Source organism: Cheilinus undulatus, linkage group 14 (genome assembly GCF_018320785.1).
Source record: "Cheilinus undulatus linkage group 14, ASM1832078v1, whole genome shotgun sequence".
NCBI classification, from domain to species: Eukaryota; Metazoa; Chordata; class Actinopteri; order Labriformes; family Labridae; genus Cheilinus; species Cheilinus undulatus.
This window is the reverse complement of record NC_054878.1, coordinates 16,616,278-16,643,953: the sequence shown is the minus strand read 5'-3', so window position 1 is coordinate 16,643,953 and position 27,676 is coordinate 16,616,278. Positions and strand designations below refer to the sequence as shown.

Genomic DNA, 27,676 nt, shown 5'->3' with positions numbered 1-27,676 from the left:
CTTTTGATTTACCTTGTTTATGTCCTTATAGGTAACCTTGGCACGAGTCCATACAGGAGCTAATGTTAATGATTTCTGCTCAACCATGTTATTTGCAGATGTAGCTGAATATCTTCATGATACGTTTTTTTTTTTTTTTTTTTTTTTTTGTGCTGAGCTGCTTCCAGTGAGACAGAAAGGAGAGAAAGTGTGAGGTCAGCTGCATAAGCATGTCATAAGCAGACAGAAAAGCTGCCCACTCTCCTCCTTTCTCTCCCTTGTTATTGTATTTTAAAGGAGGCGAGCCCCTCTAGGAGCCCAATACATTATACCCCCCCCCCCAGTTGATACAGGGATGGAGGATAGCTCATTAAGATTGATCATTCCTCTTCTACCTCCTCCACGCACCGGCTTCATTAATCACCAGGATTTTCTAGATAAATCTCAGTGGCATCACAGTTGCAGGACCCGGAGCCTGACAGCCTCGGCTTATTCACGCATAATCACAGACGCTTTGCACCCGAGGAGCAGCTGCTGGGCTCCCTGATCTGCTCAACTGTATCCACGCCTACTCCCCTCCCTCATCTATACTCTCCTCAACCTATACTCTCCTCCCTCCTCCCACCTGTCTTTCTTACTGCAATTATTTGTCTGTTTCTTTCACTCCCTTTTCCCTGCTGAACATCATCTCCGGCCCCCTGCTACGTTAACATCTACCTGCTACCCTCTCACTCACTTATAGCCTCAGGTTTCTCCTCTTTCTTGCCTCTGTGCTTCTTTTATCTTCTGTTATTCCCTTGTTCCATGCCTCTTTGAGTCAGTCCTACATTTACCTTGCTGAATTTCCCACACAGTCTATAGTCAGCCAAGTATAGATAAAGCTGCTAGGCTTTTTTAAGCCACCTTAAATGTGGTATATTTCCATTTATAAAAGATGATAAAATATGCATGCTCTATAATAAAGCAACAGAACGCTCAGCAAAATGTAAAACAAACCAAAGCATGTGGAGTAAGTTTTTTTATGATGAAAAAGTCTCCTTTAATTTATCTGAGTCTCAAACACTGAATGTCAGAGAATATCTGATATTAGGAATTAATCACTACAAGTTAAATGTTGATGAGCTATTCCTCACATATGCTGTGAAGTTGGTGATGATGTATTAGAAATGAAGCAGAGTGTAAAAACAGCAGATGTCAGCAGGAAGCCAGTCAATAGTGGATGTTTCTCTCTAATGGGAAGCCTAATTGAAACAGAGAGAGATCTCAATGTCTAAAACAGCTGCAGATGTCCTGCAACCTCTCACACACACACATGTTCAGCCACTCATCCATATATGCACACTTTCACAAGCATGCACGTAAATGTACAAGCTATTGCAATGCAATGAGTGTTGGGGCAAAACGACTAAGTTTGCCCCAAACTATACTTTTCAGTCCCTCTGTTCATGTATCTTTGAAGTTCAGAGGTCACAAACTCCCAAACCCTTCAATAAATAACATTTATAAACACGACCCCGTGACTCCTTTGCCAATACCAACACACACAGCTTTTCCAAACCAATTCCTGAAACAGCCAATGACAAGGTAAACAAAAGTAAACACGGCTAAGACAGAGAGATTTTTGTTTATGCAGGTGCAGACACACTTCAAAGAGAATAAATGTTAGCCATGATCAGAGCTGAAGTTTATATCAAGGTATATTCATGACTAATATTTCTGTGGATCTTTCCCATTTATGATGGTAAATATGTTACAATTAAGCTTAATGTTGCTTTGCAAAAAGAAGAAAGCAATTACTAACCAAGATGAGTGTTCCTGCTTATCACTGAGACAGGTCTGCTGGTGAAAACAGTAATAATAAAAGAAACATTTGTTTTCAGAATATTCAATTTTTGTGTATTTTTCATACATTTCTGTCTGCTTTTTTTGCCGTAGCATTATGCCAAAATTGATCAAAATGGGCATCTAAAGGGTTATATTTTTAATTTGATTTTTAAAAATCATGATATAAATTCAATTAAACAGCTTCAATTTAAGAAATAAGAATTTTTTTTTTTTTTAAATACAAGCTTCCCCCAGACATTTAGGAGGAGCTATAAAAAGTTGTCATCATGCACTTTATTATGTTATTTTATCATAATTTATTTTATATACATTAGGTTTCCCAAAATAGAAGACCATTTGTGTTTAATTTCTTGTTCATTACATGATGAATTACATTTTCTACCATCTGTCCCACAAATCAACAAAACTCTAAGCCTGTTCCTGCTGTGCTCATTGGTCATGTGTGGCAGCGCTGCACTGAGATAAGGCCCAGGATCACGTAGGTGTCTGAAGGTCACCTTATCAGTGAGTTAGCTTTTTTTCTCAAGGATTTACTTGGGCATTACAATGTGTTTCTGATGTTTGTCCATTTTTTTATGTACTTTTTGCTCTGATTTTCTCTGATTAAATTTGTTGTGTGATACAAAGGTTGTTGTTATTATGCCTAAACAACAGGTTACTGACAGCATTAACTTCCTGCTGCAGAAGTGGCAGACTGTTAACTCTGATCTTGACTGTGCTGCACTTTTATATTCGTGCATGTGACTTTGAACATCATGGTGCACACTAGTAAATGGGGCTCCCAGGAGGCCACTGTACAATTCAAGCACATAGTGGCCCACCCTTTTTTTTTTGTGTGCAAAAAGTGAAAATGCAACAATGTCAACGTCCTAATTCATCATTTTGACTGGTCTGCTAGTGATAATAACAATGAAAACAACAAAATAGTTTTTAAAAATGTTGTTTCTGTGTGTTTTTCTAATAGTTTTAAGTTTTAATGATCAAAACTGGCATCTAAAGGGTGTTTTTTTTATTTGACTGACAAAACTATGATCTAGTTTTAATAGCAATGCCTCAAATTAAATTAAGTATGAAAAAATAATTTAACAATCGATCTATTGCAATTGTATTGCATTTTAACTAATTTTACAAAACTTGTTCTTAACTGTAAATGAGTGAGTTTTTCTTAAGAGAGCACAAAGGTTAAGATTTTTCAAAAAATAAAAGTTTTTTTTTATTTTTTTTTTGAAAAAAATATACAACGTACTATAGTGGCACTGCTGTAAACTTAAAGGCCTTTCTGTAAGCATTTTTGTAAACCTTTTAAGTTCTACTTTAGACAGAAATGATGGTAGCCTTTTATGCAATGATGTAATTGTGCAGTCTGACATTGTGATTGCAGTTAGATTAATTATGCTGCACCAGTTCTTGCAACAAACTATTTTTGAAAAATCTTTTGTAAAATCAGAAGGACTATAATGCATTGAAAAAACATCAAATTATGAGATTATTTATCTGTGATTTTCCAATCTTGACGATGACCCGAAAGGTATGCCAGGAGATTTTCCATGACACTCAGTTTGGAGAGTACCTCCAGAAAATCCCTCTTTGAAAGGCCATATACCATTGGAACTTCAAGATCTTTACAGCCCTACCCCTAGTAGTGAATGCTCAAAACATAAAGGTAGGGCTTAATGGTAGGTGCAGGGAGTGTATCAGGAATGGGCCAAAGATTATTCACCTGACTTCACCTGAGACTCCTGGAGCTGATGTCAGGTGTTCAGTCTGCTGAGAAGACTCCAACATACAAGCTAACCCCAGCACTAACCTTTCTGCTCTGCCTGCTGTGACTTTCACAAAGTTAGACTGTAAACACACGCTGTCTCCAGGGGGAGATGTGACATTTAGCTCATGCTGCACTGCTCACAATAGACTGTGGTTGTTTTCTGTTTCTGTGAGTCTTTTTGGGAGTGTGTAAGTGTTATGCTCTTTAGGTCGGCTTGGAGGAAATGTATTCCACAGAGACGAGTGTCTTCCTTGTGTAAAGCCGATATAGGACATACACAAACCAAAGTCATAAACACAGCTGAGGTGTTAACACACACACAGATTTCACACACACTGGTTCCTTCCAATATCAGTAACATGCTCCGCCGTCTCTTAAGTAGACCTAACACCTCAACATGTTGATAATGTCTGTCTAATGACTATCAGCCCCACGCTGAAACCATGTGACCTGGCATGGTTGCTTTCTTGTTGACTTACTGTGAAGTGGGTTTTTTTTTGAGACAATCAAGCAGCCCAAGTGGAAAGTTTCTAAGATGACATCTAAAAGTTGATTCCCACTGCCTGGAGTGATAAAAGATCCAGTCTGACATTTCATCATCCAAACCCAGAGTTTTTACCTGAGTGCACAGGTTTCCTGAGAGCCTGCAGGCAAGTTTGATATGTTGTAGTTGTGATGTTGTGGCTTCAGGTCAGACCTCGGTCTCTGAGTGCTGAAGGGATGCAGAAAACTGACTGACAGAGAATCATAACTGACCAAGTCTCTGTTCTGCTTTCAGGATATTCAGCGATACACGTTTGGATTCAGAAATGGATATCTGACATGCTGATATGCAGATATTACCAAACTTATTTTTGCTGATACCATAACTGAAGAGCTGAGAGAGGAGCAGGCAGTAGCACAGTCTGGTAGTTGTTTTACATTTGGGGCTTTATTTAAAATGTTCAGGGCTCATGATGGCCCTCCTTGATTATGTAGAGTCCCAGACAACCACCTATAAATGATGGTACACTTGTATATTTGATCAATATTTAAGGCCAGTATATAAATTATTCCGCCCCCCCTTCACTTTTTCAGTTTAGTTATGTTGCAGCCTGATGCTACAATCTAAAAATATATTTTTTCTCTCAATCTACACTCAGTACCGCATAATAACAAGTTCAGGTTTTATCTCCATACTTTGCAGCATTCAGCTTTCTTTCAACCCTGACCACTCTGCTGCTGAGAAACACCCCTGCAGCATGACGCTGCCACCACCATGCTTCACTGCTGGGATGGTACTGGACAGGCAATGAGCAGAGCGGGTTTCCTTTGGACATAACTTTGCCAAACGGTTCAATTTTGGTTTCATCAGGCCAGCAAATCTTGTTTCTCACAGTCTGAGGGTTTTTCAAGTGCTTTCTTGCAAACTCAAAGCAGGCTTTCATGTGTTTTGCACAGTGGAGAGGCTTAAATCTAGCCTCCATGAAGCCCACATTTTTTCTTTGTAATAAATTAAATACAGAAATATCTAAAATGTTCTTTTCACTTTGTCATGATGATTGTAGCATTAGGCTGCAACAAAATTACAAAAAGTGAAGGGGGTCTGAATACTTTCTGAATGCACTGTGTTTACAGCCTTTTATTAGCTATGACTATCTGCAGAAATTGTCATTCCTGCAATCTCTCGAGTTTTGTTGTGAATTACTAAAAATATTTATGCATGTAAGGAACCTTCATGATCAGTTTTATATCTTCACCAAGCTAAAGTACAATAGAAACATGGATTTCCCTGAAAGGTTAAATTCATATTTATATACACGACCTGTGTCCACATGATTTATTCCCCTCCATTAACCTTGTTTATCCCCGGGGGTTTATAATGTCTCAGAGCTCTGGCCTTTCAGTAATTTCTATTAAACAGTAACTTTGCAGTTTTAATGAACCAGGAGGATGGAGACACGCTGAACACCCACTCAGTCCTAATGAAATCCCCTCCAAGCATACCGTATGTTATCTACACCGACCAGACACTTCATATAAACACTACATATATATCAGGCTTGTGTGTTTGCATAAGCACAGCTGCTTCTGTGTCCCTGAATCAGTGCTCTAATGGGTCTGAACAATGGCAGTGCCATGTGTTGGATGAATAACTGTGCCTTAGCTTAGTTTAACAATAATGATCTGAACGATGCTTCAGTGTTGTTTGCTCATCATGTTCAGGTCAAGTCAGTACTACACTGCTTTCCACATTATTAAGCAAATGACATGTTTCTCTAATTTTCCTAAATATCAATGCAAATGACAGAATATTTTTCAAGTCATCAGCCGTTAGAGCATAATTCAAATGTTTTTGAACTACATAATGATAACCATAATTTTTTTTTAAATAAAAACCTCAAAATGCACTGTTCCACATTATTAATCAGGCCACAGGTTTCAAGCAATATGGGAAAGAAAAAGGATCTCTCTGCAGCCGAAAAGCCTCAAATAGTGCAATGGCTTGGAGAAGGAATGAAAACATTAGATATTTCATGAAAAATTAATCGTGATCATTGTACTGTGAAGAAATCTGTGGCTGATTCAAAGCATAGACGGGTTCGTGCAGATAAAGGCATAACAAGGAAGGTTTCTGCCAGACAAATTCATCAGATTAAGAGAGCAGCTGCTAAAATGCCATTACAAAGCAGCAAGCAGGTATTTGAAGCTGCTGGTGCCTCAGGAGTCCCATGAGCCTCAAGGTGTAGGATCCTCCAGAGGCATGCAGTTGTGTACAAACCTACTATTCGGCCGCCCTGTCCAATGCTCACAAGCAGAAACGGTTGCAGTGGGCCCAGAAATACATGAAGACTCATTTTCAAATGGTCTTGTTTACTGATGAGTGCCGTGCAACCCTGGATGGTCCAGATGGAGGAGTAGTGGGTGGTTGGTGGATGGCCACCATGTCCCAACAAGGCTGTGATGTCAGCAAGGAGGTGGCGGAGTCATGTTTTGGGCCGGATTCATGAGGAGAGAGCTGGTAGGCCCCTTTAGGGTCCCTGAAGGTTTAGAGTTCTGACTGACCACTTTCTTCCACAGTACAAAAATCAAGAGCAGTGTCTTCTGTAGCAAAATTATCTTCATGCATGACTATGCACCATTTCATGCTGCAAAGAATACCTCTGTGTCATTGGCTGCTATGGGCATAAAAGGAGAGAAACTCATGGTGTGGCCCCCATCCTCCCCTGACCTCAACCCTACTGAGAACCTTTGGAGCATCCTCAAGCTAAAGATCTATGAGGGTGGGAGGCAGTTCACATCAAAACAGCAGCTCTGGGAGGATATTCTGACATCCTGCAAAGAAATTCAAGCAGAAACTCTCCAAAAACTCACAAGTTCAATGGATGCAAGAATAGTGAAGGTGATATCAAAGAAGGGCTCCTATGTTAACATGGAACTTGGCCTGTTTAGATGTTTTTGATTGAAATAGCTTTCAGTAAATATGACCTCCTAATGCTGCAAATTCAATGAATGACCATTTTCAGTTCTTTACAACCTATAAAATCTTTTAAAACTCTATTTTGCATAATAATGTGGAACAGTGCATTTTGAGGTTTTTATTTTTTTATTTTTAAATTATGGTTATCATTATGAAGTTTGTTCAAAAACATTTGAATTATGCTCTAACGGCTGATGACTTGAAAAATATTCTGTCATTTGCATTAATATTTAGGAAAATTAGAGAAACATGTCATTTGCTTAATAATGTGGAATGCAGTGTAGAAATCTTTGCAGCAAACTTTGACTAAAACCAAGCACTAGTCATGTTGGCATGCTGCCTCTTTGTCACCAAGAAAAGGCTAATCCACTAATTGAAGACTTCAGCTTGGCTTGTGATAAGAGGAAGTCAGCTCTCAAGCATGTGGGTCTGTTTTAAGAATTTTATCTCAGTTCCCAGAAGCTGCTCTTAAAAAGTTGGGAATTCTGACATTTTCCTTCAGTAAAGCTTCCAAAACCTTTTTTATTTCTTTGCTTTTAATTTTGCAAAGAAATTACTTTAACAGACAGAGAGGCATTCAGTCTCAGTCTGAAGGCACTTTTGGTTGATTTTGATTCATAAATAGATGATTTCTCAGTCTGGTTATCAACTCATTCACACTCTCTCTGTTCCCTCCCTGGTTCAGTCCAGACTGGGTGACAGCAGCACTGAGGCTCCAGGAAATCAGGACAGAGAGAGTCTGAAGGACTTGTGATGCCTTGATGGGTTTTTTTGGGGGAGTAGACTCAGACCGATGAGACATTTGCAGAAATGAAAGAGGCAGTGATTGATAGAGGTTTGCTTCTTACATCTTTAGAGAAACTGCACTTTGGGGAAAAACACTGGCTAGACTCGGTAACGGCGTTTAACTGATTCAAAGTATCATTGTTCAGAAGATGGAGAATAAATGAATGGTCTGATGCTTCCATAAAAGTTTGAAAGACTAATATTCAGCCACTAATGCTCGGAAATACACTGACCTGAGCTTAAAATGTTAAAAATAATGGTGTACGTGTTTTTTACTTTGATGGGTCCCTGCTTCATGTTAGCAAATATAAAAGTCATTTGTCATTATTGTGATTTCACACTGCCCTGAAACATACATAGAAGCAACAGTTAAAGTACAACTTTTATTTTATGAAGGTTTAGATTTTTCTATAGCTTTTCAAATTAATTTTAATAAAGGTAAATTTATCAGATTGTTTTATTCTTTTCAGATATTAAAGACATTTTTCTTAGGAGGATTGTTTATAATCATATAGGTTTTTTAAAAACTTGACACATAATTTAATAAAAACTTTAACATTTAAGCAACATTTTGATTTTAATTGCTTACAAGATCACTGGTTGTAGGTTGATTTTTTTTTTTTTATTATACCTTCATTTAACCAGGAAAATCTTATTTGAGATTAAAAATCTCTTTTTCTGGAGAGTCCAGATTAGTTTTTCATAAAAATTCTCCTGTTTTAGAAAACAGTGGATGTAAGGCATATAAATCAAATTAAATCAATAACATAAGAAGCTCCTTACTGTATATTTAATAAATATTTCTTCGATAAAGAGACTAAAGGATTACAATAAATAAAACATAGCATTTAAACATGTATATTAAACTATATTGAAAAGAACTTGATTTCTTGTTATTTCCATTAATTTTTCCCCTCTTTTTATTTTTTACATTACAGAAATAACACAAAAAAATGGAGCAACACAAAAAAGGCAGAATAATAGAAGTCTTAAATAACACAAAGAAACATGAAAATACCCAAGAAGTCAGGTTGAGTTTCAGTTTGAGTATAACTATAATTATACACCACAAAAAAATGATTTCTGTCTTTTTAGTTGCATTAAATATTTTTTTAATGAGACTGCATTAAAAAGACCAGATGTGTAAATAAATATCTTCTGGCCCTTTCTGTTCAATAATCAGCTCACAGAAACAAAAGTCAAACAAAACATGACCACATCTCAGTCAGGAGAGGCTTTTTCTATCCATGCTGTACAAATGTCTACTTTTGCCTAATTTTGGGTCTTTCCCCCTTTTAAACAAATTTTTAAAAAATTGTCTGAATAAAATCTTCCATTTTTTTTCTTCCTCTCTCTGTCTGAATAAAGAAAACCATGTATTAACAATTAATATTGGTGCATTTTTGGAACCCTCCTTTTTCATTCTCATCTTATCTCTGAGAATCATAACCCTTTGATTTAGTGTTAAAAACAGGCATATATATTTAATGGTGTCTTATTAGTATTTATTTTAACAAAAAACCAAAATTAGGTTAGAAAAATTAAGGTTTGGTACAATAGTACGTCTTTATTTTCATTATGCAGCAATGTAACTGAAAAAAAAACAATCATTAAAGGCAAAAAAATATAAATATTCTAAAAGAAGAAAAAACACACTTATAATCAAACATTCACATGTTACAGGTGTTGACTGATTCCATTGTACTGCACAAGAATAATGGCCAAGCTTTTATTGAATATGGTGTAAGCATTTCAAAAAAAAAAAAAAGAAAAAGAAAATATTGATTTTAGTTGAATTTTCAACTTTAAAATTTTATATCAATTAAATCAATGATTTTTAATGGTGTTTTCTACTTTTACCTTTTAAAGACCATATTTGAATTGGCCATACTGCAGACAATGTTTCTCTGCTGATAACAAGCATTAAAATATTACATTTTCACATTAAATGTAGAAAAACAGTGGTCCACTGCTTAACTAAAGAACTAAAATCTAAGCTGAAGAAAATCCTGGTTTGTGGGTTTCATGGAGTCACTGATCAGCTGGTGCGTTTATTATTATTATTATTATTATTATTATTATTATTATTGTTGTTGTTATTGTTATTGTTATTTTTTATTATTGTTGTTTTTATTATATAAAAACAACTATGATCATTACAGTTTTTAATTTTTCTTTCTCTTGCACATTTGTCTTTTCAAATCTACTATTATTATTTATCTATTAGTGCCATTTACAGTGACAAATTAACTCAACAGTCTTTGTTGTCTTGTTGCTCAGTTGATAATAATAATAATAATAATAATAATAATACCAATAATAATAATTAATAATAATAATAATAATAATAATAATAATAATAATAATAATAATAATTACAATAATAATAATAATAATTAATAATAATAATAATAATAATTAATAATAATAATAATAATAATAATAATAATAATTAATAATAATAATAATAATTAATAATAATAATAATAATAAATGTTGTTATTATTATTATTATTATTAAGTTTGATTTAAATATTTCTCTTTATTATAACTATTATAGATCAGTCTATTAAGATCACTCCACTCTCCCTTGTTTTGTAGTACAACTATACCTTCTGTATTTATACTTTCCTATACTTACTTTACATTCTTTTCTTTTCTCCTTAGCCTAAAACAAAAACAAAACCTATACCGTCTAAGCTAGTACTCCATACCACATCATATTTTATTTTTTAACTGAGGCCATAGTAATGTTATATATTTTGTTGTTTTTTAATTATGTTATATTGTTCTTAATGCTGTTTCCGTTCGGTGAATGTATGCTTTGTTCACATCATTTCCAATTTAAAAAAGACATTAATTAATAATACATATTTTTACTTGTGAGGTAGAGCCAGAAAATATGTCAGAAAAGAAACATAACAGGAGGAACACAAGGAAGCATTTTAGATAAATAAATGAATCAGAGACAGTTTTATTTTATTTACTTTGTATGTTTCCTTAGAAGGTGTCGTATTTTGAAAAAAAAAAATTCAAGGAAAATACAAGCAAAGAATAAAATTTTTAAGGCTTAAAATTAAGAACAGCAGAAGCTATAGTTTTACAACTAAAATAAAATACACAAAAATTAAATGTCACAAAGTTTGCACGAGGTGTAGCCAATCGTAACCAAATGCTGCTCCAGTTGCTCTGAATATTAATTTTCCTTTTTTGTTTGTGCTTTTTTTATTTTTTATTGTTTTAGAAAAAAATCAGTCAATGTCCACTACGGCATCAATCAATTGCTTTTATTTTTAACGTTCAATTTTGAAGTTCTGTGAGAAAAAAGGCGCACGTAATCCTTTCGAGGTTCTAGAGCATCTCTGTAAGACAAGCATGAGGGTTTTTTTATTTTTTTTTTTGCTGTACTGTATTGTTGCTCTTTAGATGAAACACAGAGCAGTGAAAAATACAACATTATGATGGCATAGAGATGTTTCTCAAAATCAGATAATGGCAACACAAAATGCTCGTTCCATGCAGCTGCAAATTAAACAAAAGTGGAACTCTGAAATGTCTCCATATTTAGTAACCAATGACGTACTGCCTCGCCCCTCTACGGCAGCCAATCACAGCTCAGTAAGAGGGCTTAATACACCTTATAGAAAGGCAGCGATATTGTGCTCTGATAGGGTACTGGAAACCACTATGAGGACCCCATTGGCCCCAGTGTTCAGATGTTTTACAGTAGAGTTACTAGGCTGAGCAGCAGATTTGGCCCTGTTTTAATTTCCCCTGCGTATTGTGTCAGCCAATCAGGAAGAGCCAGCTCAGACCCTGTGAATGATAGTGAGCAATTTAGAGGACAAAAATAAGGTCAATACATTAAAACACAATTTGCATCCGAAAGTATTCTCCAGATCTATTCCACAATCTTTTCTGTGTACAAAACTGTTATTTTTTTATTCTGTTGGCTTTCCTCATCAGACTCTTCTCAGAGTATTGAGCCGTCTGCTGTTTCAAAGCCGCTGTGGTCCCATTGAGCTCAGCTCTGCCTCACATACTCCAAACCAAAGCTGAGAAAGAGGACGACATGAGCAGTTTCATGGTCTACACTGTTGCTGAGAAGTTCTGGGGGGTCATTATTGTCTCCTCCATCAGACATTCAGGTGTGTCAGCACGGCTCTGAGGGAGGCGGCCATTGTTGGCTGACAGGCTGAGCTCTCTTTTTCTCTCACTTTCTCTTTTCTCCAGGAAAATGGATGGTTCTCTCTTTGGCTGATTGGAGGTGAGAGCCGTATCGGTTGCTGGAGATTCACCAATGCAAACTTAAACTTACTTTGAGTTCAGGATTAACAGTCCATGCCTGCACAGTCATCAAATAGCTGGACGACTGACAGGCAGCACAGATGAGTAGAGATAAAGAGGGAGAGGGAGGGATAAGAGACAAGGCCTCTGTGTTTGTATGTACATACGTGTCTCTCCAACTCATGCCTCTGTACATTCAGTCCAGATTAGACAGACATGTCAAAAACTGAATCTATTATTGTGTTTTCCTCCTTGTTTAATAAGCAGCTCATTTTCTTTCTGCTCATTAATTCTTAGATTTTAAAAACTGTGAAGGGTGTAGTGCTCAGAGAAAAGACTTACTAAAGCTCCTCTGAATCCTAACCCACAATCCATGCACACAGTTAGAAATTATGTCGACGTGTCTGTTTGTCAAGGCTAGGAGATGTGTGCAGGAGGTTAAAGTTGTAGTTTCTTGTGAGCAGTGGGAATTCTTGTTTGTCCATAACGTTGTACCTCTTGCTTGGTTCCAGTGCAAAGGAAGGCAAACAGTGAGTTTTTGACTTTATTTCTCTGGTTGTTCTTATGAATTATGTTTTAAGGCACTTCTGCAAGAGTGGACCTGGCCAGCGGTTCTCGGCCAGGTGTTCAGCAACCACGATTGTGGATCCAGTTCCTCTCCAGCAGTGCCCGCTGACAGCTGCTCCTTCTCTGACCATACACATGCACACTTTGCTTGTTACTCCAAACAATCTTTGAGAAAGAAAAGTAAACTTTTGTGCTGATTCCTGAAGGACCTGCACCTTACTTTTCTAAATCATCATGCATCACTTTCTTATCTTTCTTCAGCAGGGAATATGTGCCTTTATCTCAGATTGTACTCTGCCAAGTAGATGTTTACTCTCTATAAAATGTGTTACACAGCAGCTGGCTCCATCTATAATCATCCACATTATCATATCTCTAGCTCTTTATTTGACTCTCATAGCTTTCTTTTCTTTAAAGTAGTGCTCCTGATAACAGGTTAACATAGCTACAGTGTTGGTTCTCCCTCCTGAGGCTGCAGAACTCATCTCCTGCTGATTTTCCCTCTCAGCTTCCCCTCATGGTGCCTCATTAAGATGCAGAGAAACAAGAGCCTCCGACCCAGTGCTACAGTAAGACCAGGCCTAACACGGAGCTGTTACACCACATTATACGGGTCATTATGTACCTCCGCTTTCAACAACACGCTGCTCTGCTGAGAGCATGTTTCCCGCATTGTTTCTGATTGGCGGGGGTGTAATTTTCTAAAAGCGACTGAGAGAAAATATGATGCTGCTGGTGAATAATCAGTTGTTTCTCATTGAGCGATGTTTGAAGGTCAACTCTTCGTAGAGTTGAGCTCTTGTGAGAGGCCAAAGAATTTTATTTTCGTATGAATAATAAATCAGAAGTATCTGTTTTCAGCCCACATCTCCTTTAGATTCTTTAAAATCTCATTCAGCCTCCCTTCATTAAAGATGTGCACATAACAGAGGTCAAATACATTTATTCAAATGTATAACGTAATAATGATATCTTCTAATTCAGTCTTATGTTATCTGCAAGCATGCTTATGGTATTATCTTTATGTATTTGTACTTTATAATATCAATGAGCTTATTTCCTTTTAATCATATTACTCACGCATGGATTTGCTTTTGCTGAAATCTTTGATGAAATCTGTGCAGATCACATCTTTCTGTAGGAAAATGAACATTGGTTCTGAGGCCTGTCGAACAATATTTTGTTCAGCAATCCACACTTTCAACATATTGCTCTACTTTGTTTTGTTTGTTTTTTGTTGTAGTTGTTGTTTTTTTTTCTTTTTTTTTTGCATATCTGTCACACTTAAATGTTTCACATCATCATCTAAGATTTGATATAAAAAAAGATAACCTGGGTAAATAGAAAATGCAGTTTCTAATTGATGATTTAATTTGTTAAGAAAAAAAGCCATCCAAACCTACTGGCCCTATGTGAAAAAGCTATCGCCCCCCTTGTTAAATCATGAAATAACTGTGATTGACCAGATTTTTTTTGGAAAACTGAGTCCTATTTCACTAGCCACAACCAGGCCTGATTACTGCCAGACCTGTTGTCCATAAATCCCTTCAGTAGAAACTGTCTGACAAAGAGAAGTAGGCTAATCGATCTAAAAAATCAACACATCTTGGCACCACCTAAGACATTCAAGAACAGATGAGAAACACAGTCAGTGACATCTGTCAGACAGGAAAGGGCTACAAAGACATTTCTAAGGCTTTGGGACTCCAGTGAACCGCAGTGAGAGCCATAATCCACAAATGGAGAAAAGTTTGAACAGTGGTGCACCTTCCCAGGAGTGGCCTTCCTACCAAAGTGCACATTGATGACTCAACCTGGAGGTCCCTAAAGAACCCAACAACATCTACAGACCTGCAGGACTCACTTGACTCAGTTTAGGTCAGTGTTCACGATTCAACAATCAGAAAGAGACTGAGAAAGAGTCAAACATGGCACCCATGGGAGAGTTCCAACTTCGAAACCACTGCCGACCAAAAAGAACATAAAGGCTCGTCTCACATTTGCCAAGAAACATCTTGATGATCCCCAAGACTTTTGGTGAAATATTCTGTGGACTGACCAGAAGAAAGTTGAACTTTTTGGAAGGTGTGTGTCCCCTTACATCTGGTGTAAAACTAAAACAGCATTTCATCAAAAGAACATCATGCCAACAGTCAAACATGGTGGTGGTAGTGTGATGGTCTGGGGCTGCTTTTGCTGCTTCAAGACCTCGACCACTTGCCATAATTGCTGGAGCCTTGAATTCTGCTCTGTACCACTAAATCCTGAAGGTGAATGTCTGGCCATCAGTTCAGGACATCCCGCTCAAGCACACTTGAGTTATGAAGCAGGACAACGATCCCAAACACACCAGCAAGTCCACCTCTGAATGGTTTTTAAAAAAGGAACGTTTTAGAGTGGCCTAGTCAAAGTCTGGACTTGAATCTGGTTGAGATACTGTGGCATGACCTTCAACGGGCCGTTCATGCTGGAAAACCCTCCAATGTGGCTGAATTAAAACCATTCTGCGAAGAAGAGTGGGCCAGAATTTCTCTACAGTGATGTGAAATGCAGTTGCTTGCAACTGTTACCCCCAAGGGTGGAACAACTACTTATTAGGTTTAGGTGGCAATAACTTTTTCACTTAGGACCAGGTAGGTTTGGATGGCATTTTCCCCTAATAAATGAAATCATCATCTACAAACTGTATTTTGTGTTTACTCTGGTTATCTTTGTCTAACATTACAATTTGTTTGATGATCTGAAACAGTAAAGTGCTACAGTTATGCAAAAAAAGAGAAACCAGCAAGTACTTTTTCACAACACTGTATGTACAAAATAACAAGAGAAAACTTCTCTTGTTCTTTGGAGGTGCTAAAAGAGTTGAACCAGCAGTGCAGAGAGAAAGAGTTTACAGACCTGCAGCTTGTATTTCAAGGACCTGGTGAAAAGGTTTGCCTTCTCGTCCCCCCTCCCACCAGGTCTTGATCCAATCTGTTCTTTTCACAGGGAACATTTGTGTCTCTCTTTTCCCTTCCCCTCTCTCTCTTGCACATGTTCCATGAGTGGGAATGTTTTAAATTCAGCAAAGAGCCAAAACTGAACAAATCAAACATTTCACACTTTGGGTGGTAAATCAACCAAGTCACACTGACTCCTGCAAAGACAGGATTTTTGTCTTAGAAGCAGCGTTACTTTTCTGTTGCTAATTACTGAGTTTTTACTGCAAAAAAATTGTCTCACGTGATAGTTAACCCTGGTTTGAATGATGAAAAAGATATTTAAGAAATACACAGGGCAAAAACGCCCATTAAAGCACTTTCACAGGTTAAGTACATCCTTCACTAAATCTTTCATTTGATGCGATATCAAGCTGTTAGCCCACTATTCTACCCTTTATACTTCATGTGTTGTCCTCATAGTTTAGTGGATGCCCCTCTCTTTGTCTCTATTTTTGTTTTGGCATGTGTATATGACTGTCTAAAATCTGACTGCAAAACTGTCTTTTTATCTGCCTCGTTTTCCTGAGAGTGCCATAAATCCAAGTTAAGACTGAGGGTTGAGCTTGAGGGTAAGATTGAGGGTTAAGGGGAGAATTGGGATTCAGCCTTTGTCTCTCTCTTAGACCCAAAAAATGCTTTGTGGCCATGTGTTTGCATTGTTAGTGACAAAGTGTGTTAGGGCTGCACAGTTAACTGAATTTTAATCGCAATCCTGATTTTGGCCTCCTCCACAATGAAAGAATTGAAAGAATGACAGTGAAGTAGGGCTGTTAAGATAATTACATTTTTTCTTTCTTTTTTTTTTAGTTTGCATGGTAAGTGATAAAGTCATGAAAAACAGAGACAAATAGAAAGACACCGCTTCGACTGTAACTGAAATGACTCAGAGAAGTTTTCCTTCCATCTCTCAGCAGTGGTGCCTCCAGCTCATCAGAGATCTGCTTATCAGCTGCTAGACTCCCACTCATCCACTATTCCCTCCTAAATGTGAACAGAAAGAGAGAGAGCGAGGTAGAGGAGCCTCAGAGCCCCATCTGTACCAGGACTGCTCATCTCTATGACAGCTCCACTCTGAATTAAAGAGACACTGAGACCGCCTTTGACCTTGAAAGCAGCAAAGCAGCTGTCTGAGAAACTGAACTGACTATGGTGGGAAATGAAGCCCCCCTGCTGGTCAACCTGTCCATCAGATTGTCTCCTCTGAGATTGTTCTCTGTCACAAAGTCACATCATTTATGTGTTAAAGCGGGCCTCCAGAGGAGTGGCTGAATGTCATGAAGCTCATCCTCATACAGGTTTTTTTTTCCTTTTTTTCAAAATTGACAGTGTGGATTCATTGAACTGGCCTACCAACCATGTGGTGCATGGAGGACATAATGCTTCAGAATGTATGCTTTCAAAGCCGGGCAGACAGAGCAGATGTTGTTCCATTTTACCACTCCACCCTCCTCATCTCTGCACCTCAGTGATATATAAAAGCTCCACAGGCTTTGAGCAGTCCTGCCTCAGCTTTCATGTTGTTTTTTTCTCTGTTTCTATGTGAGTCCAGAAGTTTTCTATGTGTGAGTCAAAGCGTTATGACTGTGAGCAGATAGAGAGCTGTGTTAAAGCCTATTTCAGTGTTTGTCCTGTGTGAACGCAGCAGCTGAACCCTGAGTACACTGCTGTCAGCCTGAGGGGAACACAGGACACTGAAATACTCTCTTTTAAGTTCTTCTGACAACATAGCTCTGACCTGATGCCATTAAAATGCCAGTTCAGTAAAATTACTCTAATTTACCTCTCATGATAATGTAGCTCTGCACATAGTTCCAGGGTTTTGAGGTATCTTTGCCTTGGATTTGTGCTGCTGCCATTGTAAAGGGCCATAACAATGACCAAAGAATGTAAAATCACAAACCATTATCTAATGAAGCTTAGTGTAAGTTTAAGCAGGAAGATTGTTTCACATCCACCCGTCCTTCCATTCATTAATGATCACTCATTCACATCCCCCTTTTCCTTGCTCTGGTAATCAGCTGGTATGGGCATCTATTCACTTAAGTTATGACCCAATCCCATTCTGCTATGACCTCACTTGATCCCAACCGTCTTCTGTTAAAGTTAAAGAATCTGTTCTCCTCTCCTCCGCAGTCAGTCTGTTGTTTCAGCATGACTGCTGTACCCCTCCTCCACCCCAGCCACCTCAATGACATATCATCTGAATGTAGGTCCAGGTCTGGAGGGGTCCACTCCTCATCTCGTCCCACATCCTTCCATCCAGACAGCTAAGTGGACAAGTCAAAGGCATCAAACATTTACCTTTTTACTGATGGCTTATTTTCCTTTTCAATCCATATCATGTTCTTTTTCCATGGGTTTAGTTCATGTCATAATCTTTGATGTCCCTATAAAAGCAGCTCTGTTCCAAATGGGAAGTTAATTATCCTTGGTTCAAGACAAAATAACAAAATACTTTTAAATGCAGAAAAGTGGACTCTGAAAAATGTGCTAAAAAAGAATGTGATTAATCATTTGCAGGGAGCACATTCTCCTCTATAGAGTGCATGCCATGGCATTTTTTTTGTTGCCAATCCTTTAAAAAAAAAAAGACCTCAGAACGTAAAAAATAGAGTTCCCTAGCTAAGATAAATCCACAGCACATTTCATTTGTTAAGGTAAATAATGCAGTCCTTATTCAGGATGTTACAGAACATGTAAATGCAGCCATTTTTAGCTCAGACATTTCAGGCTTTGCTTTTAGATAATGTTCTCTGTGAACATATCTCTGCTTTGTGATTACTTCCTCAGAATAGATGGTCTTGTAGGAAAAAGCTAAATGTATCCTCTGTAAATGGGCTTTTTACACTCCTCTTGAATAGATGGTGCATTTTTCACAAACACATTTCTTTGCCTGAGTGTGGCGTCTTTTTTCTCCCCTCCTATGTCTCTCCTGTCTTCCATGACTGTCTCTCTCACTATTTAAGCCTGCATTAATACAAAGCACAAATATCTAGTCGTTTCTAGAGCACAAGTGGTCAAACACAACAAAGTGCCACTTTAGCTGGCTGCTATTGAACCAACTGAGCAGGATATTAAGCAGTCACTTTTTTAAGCTTATTTCCCCCCAACTCTTTCTCCCAATTTTACTTTAACCCTGATCTACTCTTCATATTTTACGTCCTTCTATTAAAGTTTTGTGGTTTTTTATTTTGCAGGTGGAAAGGGGGAACTTTCTAGATTTTCAAGCCAAATTCCTTGCAGAGAAAAATGTCTTTATTTTAATTTTGGATGTATTACAGCAGGAGGAAAAGGTTCTGTTCAGGTGTGATTTTTTTCTGGAGGGGGAACTATCACAGTCATGGAACAACTTAACCTTTTCCCTCTGAAGGATGGCTGCTGGCTCCATGTGGAAGAACCATCTCACCCTGCCTCCATTCATATTTCTTTCCCCCCTTGTCCTTCCCTGACCTCTCCTCCTCCCTCTGACTGTTTCATCCTCCTGTCTCATCCTGTTTTTCTGTCTGTGTCTCTAAATGCTGACTGTTTGTCTTGACTTCTAATCAAACACACAGAAAAGGAAGACACACAAAAAGAAGACTCTCCGAGACAGACAGAGCTTTATCTTTGTTCTACAAAGAGTGACGGCAGCAAACAGCCTATCTATCTTAATGCATACTGCTTTTCATATTGAGTGTGCAACGATGGCAAAGAGATGTTTGATTCCATTTATTTTGTGCTTGAGTTGATAATTGTTTCATATGGGACATTAAACGTGGGTGCCGAGGTGTGATTTAACTCCTAAACCTCCATGAGTGGCTATGCATGTGAACTAATCTCTGACATTTGATCACATGGATCCACACATCTCAGGCTGTGCATTATGAAAGATCATATTTGCTTAATTTGCTCATATAAGCTCTCCTGAGCACCTCTGCCACAGCAGTCTGAGGATACTCCGCATCACTAACTCACATACAGACACACAGCAGCAGCAGGGCAGGCTGGAAAAGAGTGGGAGTGCTCCAGTATGACACACTTTGACCAGCATCCTTTGCACTTTATCATCTATCAATGAATGGTAAATAATATAACACTTTTCTTGTAGTCTGACTAGAAAAGTATACTCCAAATGTATATGTTTGTACATTGTTCTGAGTATGCCGATTTGGAGTGCACACCCACTTTTCTGACTGCACCTGAGATGAGAAATTAACTGATTACAAGGCAGCATTACCCTTTAAAGTCTCTGAAGAGTCACATGTTTTTAAGTTTTGCAAAACAGTGTGCTTTAGTTTTTCTGGTTATGACTTTTTACCCTAAGCACAGAACAAGTCTGACCTCTCCTTGTTTGTTTTTCATGATTTTTCCATGGGACCAAGGTGCAACTAGGTCTAAATATATGTGAAGCAGCACTTATAAGCAATTTCTAGCTCTTTTTATCAATAGCTCAAATTAAGAAAAGGAGACCCCATCCAGCGTTGTGTCTCTATTCTTTTTTCACTTTAAATGTCAGCACTACAACACAAGTTCAACCAGATTCTGGCTCAACTGCAGCATTGCAGTTCATCGTCAAATGCCTGGCCTGAATACTAGCGTCAGAAATGAACGATCTTGAAATGTGACATAATCAACAACACGTCCAAGATGACCATCAATCCAGAATTTTTCCCACATTGTCATCTAGTTTGACTCCCTGACCTGACATATATCCTGACGTATACCAACAGGAGAGCATTTTCTCTACATCTTTCTATCCTTTTCCAGCGGGACACTATACAGGTCTCCACTTTCTCTTTTCAAAAGATTTATGTATTTCTGTATTATTGGCATGGTTAACTGGACTAGTTTTGTTATCACATCCATACCTCATGGTCTAGTGGAAGGATAGCTGAAAGGATATTGTCCTCCTTTTGATGTATCGGGACAAGTCCATAATTAGGGCTGCGTACTGACCTCAATCGATGAGGACCCTAAGCTCAGCTAGTCCAAATTCAACAATGCATGTTAAGTGAATAAAAATTTTGCACTTAAGATCTTGGAGGAACAGAATTTCTGATAGGAAAAAGACAAAGGACAAAACTGGTATGTTTGACACCCCCCTTTTCCCCATGATAATTTTAGACATTTTCCCAGAGAGCTTAAGAAATTACTTCATTATCTTGATAAAGGCAACTATTTTGTTGCAGGAAAAGGAGATAAATGAGTCTAAATATTGATAAAACATTTACATTTACCCATTATAACAATAAAACAGAGTAAAATAAAAGGTATGGATGCATGGTCTTCACAGAGGTTTGCCACTATTTTTTCCTCACACATTCGCGACCCACTGAAAACTGCTCGGCAACCAGCCTTTAGGCCCCGACCCACCAGTTGAAAAACAGTCAGCTCTATTGTATCTGTAGCAGTTATTTTCCTGTCAGAGGAATCACTAATTTGGAGGCTTTAACATGCTCAAAAACTCACCAAACTTCACAGAAAATTGTCCCACTGTGGAAAATTTGGTATTTTGGTGAAATTGTGAAAGTTCAACAAGCAAACATGAGATAGGGGACTGGGTAAGAAATGCATGCCCTAAAATCGGGACTAATCTGTATCATTATTAGGTGAAAAAAGAAGGTATCTTAGGACCATCCTCAAAAATGTACAGGAAGTGCACTACAAACAGCTAAGTGTCAAATCTGGCATTTTTGGGCAATTCATAAGTTTCGTATTTTAACAAACTTGTCCAAGGTATTTCAACTACAGAATTTTTTTGCTCGTACGAGACAACCTCAAGATCTAAGGTTATGCAAACCGTGTGTTTTCACTGCAGGGCGGGGCAGTGACAGTGATTCTATGATTTTCTCCTTTTAATTGCGGTATCACACTGAACACACTCACAAACATCGCATTGTACCGTCCCCTACTGGCTATGAGAAGTGGCACAGCTGGGTCATATCTGCATTCCTCTTACTGTGCTTAACCTATTGAGCTCTGATTTTCATGGAAAGGCCTCAGTTGGCCACAACAAAGATATTTTTCATTAAAGGATGTCTCACTGGCAATGGTAAGCATTTCAGTATCTTGCAAATTTGACTAAATTTGCCTTCAAATTTCACATGTAGGATCAAGGTCTGCTCATCTACATATTCAAAGGATAATTTCACTGTTTTGATGTGGCAACGCAACTGTCAACAGGAAGTCACATAATTGGGTTATGTCTTTATTGGTGAGCAATTTGTTATCAAGCCAGGAAATCACTGTGACTCTCATATGAAATATCTGATGTGCATCAAATCTCACATGATTCCGGTTTGGACCTCTACACATTTTAATTTGTATTTAAATGTACATAATATGTTTTTGCTTATGCACCACCTAGTGTAAGAAAGCAGAAGCATCTCTAACATATAATATTTTCACCCAATTATTCCCACACTTACGCAGTTGTGACACTGACATGCGCCGGGGTGGGAGGACCCTTTGGTGCTGCTTGCAGCCCTGGTTTAAATTGGTTCTGGTTTTTGTAATTGTTTTCTTCTTTCCAGAGTGAAATACTGCTAGCATCATTTAGAGCAGTAGTTTTCACCCTTTTTTACCCAGGGCACACAGATTGAACCAATATCTTAAGGCACAAAATATCCATATCCATTCAAAATGGACTCTTAAAGAAGTGTTACACTTAATTTGTTGAACAGTTCCCTAATACTTACCCATCTTACACCAAGACTTGCACCAAGGCACACCAGTGTGCCTTTCCAAAGTATTTGAGAACCATTGGCTTCAAGCACTTCTGTTATGATTGACACTTTTTTTGACCCACCTCCCTGTTGACCTGTGAACTCTCACACAGTTGCAGAGACATTGGTGACATCAGCATAGGATGAACAGTTGGGATCACTCTTGTAGTGTGGCCAGGATGTCAGCCAAGACAGGACAAGATTTTAGTTACATAGTCTGACATGATGCTATCATGAACGACCATAAAAATCATGCAGTCTGAGCTTGTGTTCTGCTTGTGTAATGACTCCAATTTTCTCCACACTCATCACGGCCCAGGTGTGTTTTGGGATTTGGTTATGAAGTTTTTTTGTACTCTCTATTTCTTTGCTTTGTGAGCATTACTTATTCTCCTCTCTCTGCTCTGATTGGTTGAACAGGTCATCGAAGGAGATGAGGATTGAGGACATGCTGGAGCTGAACATGAGCAACATTAGCGCCTTTGTGCTGCAGCAGCTGCTTGCGTTTTTCTTCATGGGATCACTGGTCAAAGACTTGGCTTACTACAGACACTGCTGGAGGCCGCTAACTTGCAGTTCAACCCTTCTGCAAGGTCTGCACCTCCCTCCTAGGTAGGAGCAACTCAGACCTCAAGAAGGGTGTGTTTTTCTGTGTTATTTTTTAATATCAGCTTGTGTGCATGCTCATAACATCAGATTTTCCTGTGTGACCTTTCCTGCAGCCTTTAATATTCTCTAATGTTGTCAGTGTTCATCACCATGCATGTGTTTATGGAACATCTTGCACAGGAAATAATTTCCTCCCTCCGTCTGGCACATCACAATCCATTTTATATTTTTCAGAGCTGAAGCAGCCATGTGAGGATTCTGTCTACTGACACTTACTGTCAGCACAATGTCTCTGATCTGGCCTAGTGGGCAGGGCCAAACACAGGGCACATTTATGAAAAGGTCATGGAACAATTGTCACTTAAATGTCAAATCGTCTGGCCTGGACTGCCAAAGGATCAAGAAATACCTAAACCAGACTGACACACAGACAAGGTGTGGAAAGTGGAGTAAATAAGGAGGAGGAATTGGTGACTTCTTGAGGTTTAAGGGGTCACATGAACAGCATGTTCCAGGTTTTCTGCATAACCCAAAAAGCTGCAAATGCCAGTTTCTACATGCCATTAAGAAAACAGTATTGTGTACCAGTACCACAAGGGGAGTGTATGTTGATAAAAGGTCAGCAACATTAAAGCAGTGGAATGAAAGTAAAAGAGAACGAGCAGCTCACGTTATTGATTTATTTTCTTACTTCAGGTTCGAGAGCACGGAAAAATGTAAGTCATCTGTAGACTCCACTGCCTGTGAGAATGAATATATGTCTTTATGACAAGATTCTTGACATTTCAGCTGATATGAAGAGGAGAAAAACAAGTTAATGCTGTGTCCTAGAGAAAAGAGAAATTGATAGTGTGTCAAAAATCATTAAAGTTTGTGACAAATAGACTGTAGTAGAAGAGCAAATATCTCCTAAACTATTTCCCTGCATGCTTTTGACTTTTATGTCAGAATTTGAATTTGGACTGAAGGAATTAATAATTCATTTGTGTTCCTGTAACTTTAAGAGAAGTAAAGATGTTAATAAAAGGGGTCTTCAAATCAAAGCAAATCTGTTTTTCAGACACATTTTTGTGTAACAAATGACACTCTAAACCTGGCTGCCTAACTCTGAAGAAACTGATGAAATAAGTTTTGACACAACTTTCCCAGCATGACCATACACTGTAAAATAACTCTTCATCTGCTCTGATGACATAACAGAGAGATATTTCAGACGGCCTTGTGTATCTCCCTGAGTCCTCACTTTGATGCAGCATGTGGTCACTTTTAACTAGAGATCACAGAACAGAGCGTGGACTTTCTCCCTGCTAGCCTGGCTATCAGGGGAGTTTAATGCGATATGTGGGTGTAAAGTGTCTGTGTGTGGTAGATGCTGAGATCTGAGAGGTTTTCTTAAAAGCAGCCTAGCTAATCCCCAGTCTTGCTCCCTGACATCCAGCACCTCCTGCCTGGGCTGTGAGTGATCGATTCCTCCTGTTGTTTGTCCTCAGAGCTGTTCTCAGTTATTATTCTTGTAGTCCTTTAGGCTCAGGCAGATAGACAGTGAGTCTGTGCCGCCTGTGGCTAATTTTCTGTTTTAGATTTTATAGTAATGGTAACCTTTATGGATACCTGAATAATGTTTCTCTGTCCTAATCAATCGTCCTGTCTCCATCTGTCTCTGACTTTGTTTACTGACTGTAGAAAAACAGCAGGCTGCAGCTAACAGTGCTGACTATGGCTGAAGAGATGTGATGCACTAAGCTCCATTGCATGGTGAAAGCTTTTGCCCTGCAGAACTTTCACCAGGTAGGTCAGTATAAAATGTATTACCAAATCTCATAAACCCATATTTGATTCCCAATCAAACAACATATCAGATGTTGAAACTGAAACATTTAACCATCTATTAGTTCATTTTGAATTTGAAGTTAGCAACACATCTAAAAATTAGGGACAGGGCCATGTTTACCATTGTGTACCATCCCCTCTTCTTTTAACAACAGTCTGTAAATGTCTGGAAAGTGAATAGACCAGTTGCTGGAGTTTTGGGAGAGGAATGTTGTCCCATTTTTGTCTGATGTCGGATTCTAGCTGCTCAACAGTGCTGGATTTTTCCTTTGCTGATGCTCCCAAATGTTTTCTGATTGTAAAAGGTCTCGACTGCAGACAAGCCAGTTCAGCAGCTGGACTCTTCTATTGTGAAGCCATGGTGTTGTGATGGATGGGGTGTGTAGTACATTGTCTAGCTGAAAAATGCAAGACCTTTCCTGACAGAGACGTTGTCTTGATGGGAGCACGTTGCTCTAAACCTTCTATCTACTTTTCAGCATTGATAGTTCCTTTCCAGGTGTGTAAGCTGCCCACACCATAGGCACTAATAAAACCCTGTACCATCAGAGATGCAGGCTTTTAAAATGTGTGCCAATTACATGCTGGACACCACGACTGTGGCTTCCAAATAGAATTTCATATTTTGATTAATCCAACCACAGAACAGTTTTCCATTTTGCCTCAGTACACTTTGAGTGAGCTTTGGCCCAGAGGAGACTGCAGTGTTTCTGGATAGTGTTCACATATGGCTTCTTCCTTGCATGATACAGCTTCAACCATCATTTATCGATGACATGGTGAACTGTGTTGACAGACACTTGTTTCTGGACATGTTCCTGAGCCCATGCAGTGGCTCCAAGTACAGAATCTGTTTTTAATGCATGAGCATGAGCATCCAGTTTGGCTCTTCGGCCTTTTTCTCTTGTACACAGAGATTTCTCCAGACTCTGAATCTTTGATGGTATTATGGACTGTAGATGGTGGGTTTTTTTATATGTATAACTGCACAAAGCTATTGTATGTGCTTATTGCATCTCATTTACAGAGATTTTGAAAAAAATAACAAGCAAAACTGAATGAAATAAAAAGTATACTGAGTTTTTAATACCCCCAAAACTAATCTGTAGACCCTCTTGTGTAATAAAAGGCATTTCCCTATCTTATTTGTCTTCAGGTTGTTTACAGGCAGAGATTCTGAGTGTGTCCAGGGATGATCTGGTGTCCTACCTATCCAACGACAGTCTCAACACCAAGGCTGAGGAGCTGGTCTAAGAGATGGTCATCAAATGGATCAAACAGGAGACAGACTCCAGAGTGGAGGTGAGAAAAAGAGAGCTGATGACTGTGTTTGTGAAGAGTCTGTCTGCTCGGTGTTCTTTAAAATGATCACACATGTTAGAGTATCATTAGACAACAGAGTGAGATAAGCTCTTGTTCCCTCTGACAGTACACATTCTGTCTGTGAGCAGAGCTGCATCAGTGTGGTTGTTCTGTCAGCTCTGAGCTACAAGCAGAAAAAAACAGACATGTGACTCCTTCTCTATGGGTGGTGTTCGTCAACTTCAGCTGAACACAGCAGGAGATTAAAATCCCAGGAGAGATTTGTCCTCAGAATGAGCTCTATTCTTAGTTGCACTTTGTTTGTGATGCACTGTATTGCAGGAGAAAAACAACAGAAACATCTACTTTCCCTTTTCTATCAGATGTTTGATTTATTCCTGGAGGCTGTTGATCATACTCCAAGGCAGGGTGTGAACTGCCCAGGGGGGACAGGGGGTTTCCCTCTCTTCTGCTTCTGCTATCCCCACCTCTGAAAACAAGTTTTCATCTCCAGTGGGGATAAATTTTCTGCTCAGATTGAATTAATCTGGTTCTGTATCAGTCATGGTGGAATGTCAGCTCTCTCTGTGTGCCTCAATCTTTTAAGATGCTCGACCAAAACTCACATTTTATGTGCTCACATTGCACAGTCCAGTAGTTCACCAGTGTACTCATGAAATCAGGAATGATACTTCACGTGAAGTTTATTGGCAGTTAAGGCCCTCTGTGATGTGATAGTTCAAGTCAAGTTAATAAGTTCAATAAAGATAGTCTCTGCCTGCTGGTAATTCTACATAACACTACAACTATCACAAGTTCTTATTCTAATATGGAGGACAGACACAAGAGCTCTCCTTTCTGCTCTTTAATACAAAAGGTTTGAAGGCAAAGTTTTGAAATCATACAAAAACAGCACCCCACAGACAAATGTCAAGCCTAGGGCCGCAGTAGGAAGTAATTCTTCCACCATGTATGCCTATTCATCTCAGCTTTTGTGGTCACATGTGGCTGAAAATCAAGGTTTGGCTGCTTGGTAGGTGTCCGCCTCATTCAGTTATCAGCTTTGTGTTAGCAAAACAAAAACAGGATTTAACCACCATAGGCTTATTTATGCTCTAAGCATGTAGGAAAATCCATGCATTTTAAAATCTGCATCTGCCATTGCCCTAACATGCATCTATGCTTGCGGGACATTGAAAAACGAGCTAGAGGTCCATGTCTCTCATGGAGCTGCTTTGATGCCGCCCCATCCATCTCATCTGAAGAAAGAACGGTCTGTCCTCTGCTTAGCTGTGCTCTTGTAGCTGTCTGTTTTTGTGCCCAGGTGAGCTAACATCATTGATATGCTTGTATTTTCTAACAACCCACACAATGTTCAGTGATTTTTCCCAAGAAAACTAATTATTGGCTGCATCGCTCAACACTGCCCCCATGTTTGACAGTGATTTTGCAAAGTTTGGTATGTATCTGAAAGATTTGAGAGAACAGATGAAAAACAGATGAAAGGAATGCAGATATCTATCATGTCAGGGGCAACTGTGGTGAGAGAGTTGGTTGTCCC

At 38.6% G+C, this 27,676-nt stretch overlaps 1 long non-coding RNA gene across 1 annotated transcript in view; it reads left to right on the top strand.

Moving 5' to 3' along the window:
• LOC121521094 overlaps positions 1-26,093 on the top strand; it is a 60,770-nt gene extending 34,677 nt beyond the window's left edge. The window contains exons 2-3 of the long non-coding RNA XR_005992825.1: positions 22,795-22,986; positions 25,970-26,093. This is a non-coding gene — a long non-coding RNA (uncharacterized LOC121521094). The remainder of the gene's footprint in view (positions 1-22,794; positions 22,987-25,969) is intronic.
• Positions 26,094-27,676: the final 1,583 nt, after the last annotated feature.